General features: G+C 42.7%; 1 pseudogene; it reads right to left on the bottom strand.

Moving 5' to 3' along the window:
• Positions 1–1,132: 1,132 nt before the first annotated feature.
• LOC103739438 overlaps positions 1,133–4,826 on the bottom strand; it is a 31,297-nt pseudogene continuing 27,603 nt past the window's right edge.

Below are 4,826 nucleotides of genomic sequence, written 5' to 3'. Positions count from 1 at the left end.
TTTGCTCTTCTAATCATTTCTTTCTTTTTTTGGCCTAAATGTTTTTATTTGAAACATAGAGTCATACTAAACAAGACTTTCCCTTCTCTAATCCAAGGTAAAGCAGCACAATAGGGCACAATTGGTAGCATAATTCAGTGTGAACACTATCCTATTCATGTGCTGGGACAACTTTATTCATAAGTTCTTATACAAAATATTTTCCTCAGATTAAGTGTCACACAAAAGGAAGTGGTCTTTATTCTGTGTGTGGGGGCAGCATTTTTTCTAAGAGAGAAGCACAAACAACCTATTCTTAAAAAAAATTAAAAGTAGAATATTTAATCTCCCATCTCCCAGAATAAAAAGTAGTGCTGAGATACGGCACCCAGATTTGATTTTTATCCTGATCATTTACACAGGGTTTCCCAATGACATGCATTATTAGGGTTGTGAATAAAGTTCATTTGCTCTGGAGAGTCTACTCCTTCCTCCTCTTCTTGCCTTCATGCTCATGTTCTTTGGGGTGACTGCTATCTGAGGGGCTTTTAGAGCTGCCATGATGTTTGGCTTCTTCCAAAAACTTGTCCAAACCAAAAGGATCTTCCTCAAACTGGACTGGTCCTTCTCTGCCTCTCTGCCTCTGGTCTGAACCAGAAAACTCCTTATCAGGAACAAATCTGTTGGTCTTTATTCTGGCTTCCAGGTCATCACCATACATATCCTGGTCCAGATTTTCACTGGGTCTATAAATACTCTAGGCCATATCTTTACCACCTCCCCAAGCCTGATCATAAACATTGTAAATTTCACCTTTTCCACCTGCAGATCTGCTGTCCATATCCTTGGATTGGCTGAAGAACCTTTGGTTATACTGGATTTCATAGGAAGTTCAAGGATTGGGCACACCAAGAGCAATAACTTAACTGATATCTCAGTTTTCATTTCTCTACAGTTTTGACCTCTTATTGGGGGCTGCCCTGGAGAGATTCCAGTTGTGCTGTCTCTCTTTGCACCTATCATGCCAGATTTCATCCCTTTCCCATGCCTCTCCGTTCTCTTCTTCCACATGGATTTTAATCCCAGCTCTCCTCTCTCTGGCTTTCTGGGCCATTTCCCTAAGTTTCTCTTCGTGTTTCTCCTTTTCTTTTTGCGCCATCTTTCTCTCCACTTGGGCCCGCATTTCCACAGCTTCACGAGCCTGTTTGGTAAAGAGAGATGTTAAGAGGAATACATCATGAGGTAAACACAGCTCCTTCTAATGCCCTACTAAAGTCAGGCATGTAAAAGCAAAGAGGATTCTTATGTATTGCTGTTGAAAGAAAAAGAGCTCTGCCTGGAAGACTTTGTAAGATTAGCTTTCACTCTGGGGAATGTTTTCATGCTTGTAACTCTAGGGACTCCAGTCAATTTTATAAGTCAAGAAGTTTTAATGCTTTCTCAGTAAAAATCTACATGAAAAATTGGCTGAGCACAACAGCATGTGCCTATAATCCCAGCTCTCAGAACCAAGGCTGGAAGATCGCCTGAGCCAGCAAGTTTGAAATCAGAATGGACAACACAGAAAACCCAGTTTCCAAAATGTAAATAAATGGAGCTGGGCATGTTGGTGCACATCTGCAATGTGAGCACTCAGGAGGCCGAGCAGAAGGATTGCTCTGAGTTCCAGGACAGCCTGGGCTGCACAGTTTAAACTTCCAGGCCAGTCTCAGTTACAAACTCAGATCTTGTCTCAAAAACAAAACAAAGCAAAGGAAAATAACAAACCCACAAAAAATTTAAATATGACTCTAGCTTAAGAGAAAGCTTGGCCTGCACCTCAGAATGTTTACCTACTTATCCCTGCAACAGTTCTTTTGGGGGACAGCTACATCAAAAAGAGAGGCAAACTATGAACAGTACAACAGAATCTCGCAATCTTGACAAAATGGGACCAGCCTAGGAAAGCCTTATTCTGGCAAGTCATTAAGAAGGTGTTTCATCACTGATATGGGGTGTTGTAAGTCTAAAAGATTGGGCCCATTATACAACTAGCACCTGATACCACCAACACAGACACGCTAGTCTCTCTAGATACTCAGCACTATTGCAAAATGAACAGTACCTTATGTAAACAGGAATGAGCTCATAAATGATCAAGAGCAAACTATAACAGACCAACCTTCCGATCAGCAATGTAGAGAGCTTCAGCCAGTTTGGCAAAGTTCTCGTTTATGTGTACTGTCTGAAGTCCTCTTCCGTCAGCAGCTAGCTGTTTAGCTAATGGAATTGTGTAACCCTAAGGTGAAATCAGAAAGAAAATATCAGCACAGCAGAGCTACAGTAATTTCTTAAAATCAACTTAAAACATGCCCATTTTGAGAACCACCAAAAGTTCCAATTTCTTACATTTTTATACAAGTATAAAAAACAACAATATTTGCTTTGGATGTAGGATTAAGTGCTTCACATCTGTGGTTTTAATCATAAGAGCTTTGTAAAGCTGGTACCACAATGTTTTGCATTTCAGAGGAAGATAGTGAGGCAGAAATTGTAGGTAATGGCACTGAGTTCATACAGTTAGTAAGGGGAAGAAGCAGATTTGAACAATTTGAGAAACCCAAGCTTTGGAAAAATTGTGTTAATAACTGTGGGTTTTAGTAAAAGAAAACTATTGTCCGACATGTAAATTGTTGTTCCAGGAGTAAAACTAACAGTCATAAAAAGATAGCACAAACTGCTATAATCCAAGGAAAATGGCCATGAAACTTTCAGGCTTAGTTTTATTTCTCCCAAACAGTGATTTTCATTGCATTGTCTCCTAATATAAAGTGGTGCTAGCCAGGTGTGGTGTACATACCTGTAATCCTAGCACTTGGGAGGCGGACTCAGGAGAATTGTAAATTTAGGTCCAGCCAGGCCCACATAGCATGTTCCAGTCCAGTTAAAGGCTACAAAGTGAGACTTTGACCCACAAAGAATAAATACAAAATAATGGACTCCCTATCTAAAAATAATCCTTCAAACAAACAAACCAAAACAAAACCCAAAGGGGTTACAAACTCAGATTAACATATAATAAGGTTACACACACACTAATCAACTGAAATGGCACTAGCCAGGAGCCTTTATGCTGGAGGATGAATATCTAAGTTCCTACAAAGAACAAGCTATTTTAAAAAATATATACTTTTTTATTTTATGTGTATGAGTGCATTGCCTGCATGTGAGTGCACCCATGTTGTGCAATGCCACGGAGGTCAGAAGAGGGCTTCGGATTCCCCTGGAACTGGAGTTAAGGACAGTTCGTAGCTGCCATGTGGGTGCTGGGAATCGAGCCCAGGTCCTCTGCAGGAGCAGTCAGTGCTCTTAACTGCTGAACCATCTCTCCAGTCCCAAGCTATTTTTAATCCAGGGTTCAAAGTGGCTGCCTTCACCCACCCAAAGAATTATGAAATAGAAATTAGGAAACATATCCCAGAGTTTACAGATTCTTACTGACTTCTGGAAGCACTAGCAATTATTTGAGATGTGTAGTGTATTAGTCAGGGTTCTCTAAAGAAACAGAACCGGTAGAATGAATATATGTATGTATGGAGATTTATCAGCTTAGCTCACAAGATAGAGTCCGAGTAGTCCAACAATGGCTGCACCACACTGGAGAGGCTGAGAATCTGTAGTTGCTCAGTCCACAAGGCTGGATGTCTCAGTAGTCCCAATCTGGCGCTGAAGGTCTGACAAATTCCAAAAGATCAGCTAGTCTTCAGTCTACAGCAGCAAGAGGAACTCACCAGCAAGAGAGAAGGCAAGCAGCAAGAAGCTTGGCGGTCTCCTCTGCCTTGGTCTTTTATACTGGCTGCCATTAGAAGGTAACGCCCACATTTAGGGTGTGTCTTCCGGCTTTAGATGATCCAATTAAGAAGATCTCTTTCATTTCAGTTAATCCCAGATCCAATCAAGTTGACACCCAGGATTAGCCATTGCATGTAGATTGTAAAAATATATTTTAGACAAGATCTCACTATGTAGCCCAAACTAGCCTTGAACCTGCTACCCTCCTGCTTCTGAGGCATGAGCGCTGGGACAGTAAGCATGTGACACTATTCCCAGTGACATAAACTGCAATATTAAACAAAGATGAATAGTTGACAATTAAAGCACTGGAAATTCCTAAATACCTATTGTTATTTTCTCTTTAAAAATTTTTATGTAGCTCTCTCTGACTCACAGGCCTCTCTCTCCTGGGTAAGTCGATCACTCCCTCCGAGCCTTGACTCCCCCAGCCTAACGCACACTTCTATCTCCCCCGCTGGTCTCTCCTCCTAGCCTGGGTCCTGTCCCATTCCTTGTCTTGGCGCCTCAGACACCTGGGGAAACACCACTGCTTTCTGATCATTTTCATCCATACCAACCCAGTTCCTTCTCAGGTTCCCAGTAGCCCTCTAGGCCTGTCCCACCCTCACCTCTCTCTGCTTCCCCAGGTCTACACAACCTGCCAGCCTCTTTACTGGACCCCTGGGTTGATCGTTCCTCTTCCTGGTCCTTTGCATCCAGACCAACCCAGCTTCTCAGTGCAGTTCCCAGGATCCCTTGGGGCTGTTTCCCACCCCCATCTTCCTTTGCATTCATGGGTGGCACAGGCACCAGCTGCCCTAGACCAGCATCTTGCCTGGGCCCGGCTCCCAGGCCAGTCCAACCCCCAAGTTCCTGAGGCCAAAATCTTTCCTGTAGGGATCCAGACCTTAGGAGAAAGCCTGAGAGCATCTGATCCTCATCTGACTTGGGCCTCTGTGGGAATTCCTGAAGACAAGGATGAAAGCCATCTGGCCCCTCCAACACAAAATCAAAGGAGAGGACCTGAAGCCTAG

Source organism: Nannospalax galili, unplaced genomic scaffold (genome assembly GCF_000622305.1).
Source record: "Nannospalax galili isolate Female #2095 unplaced genomic scaffold, S.galili_v1.0 scaffold330, whole genome shotgun sequence".
Taxonomy (NCBI): Eukaryota; Metazoa; Chordata; class Mammalia; order Rodentia; family Spalacidae; genus Nannospalax; species Nannospalax galili.
This window is presented reverse-complemented; position numbering and strand designations above follow the sequence as displayed.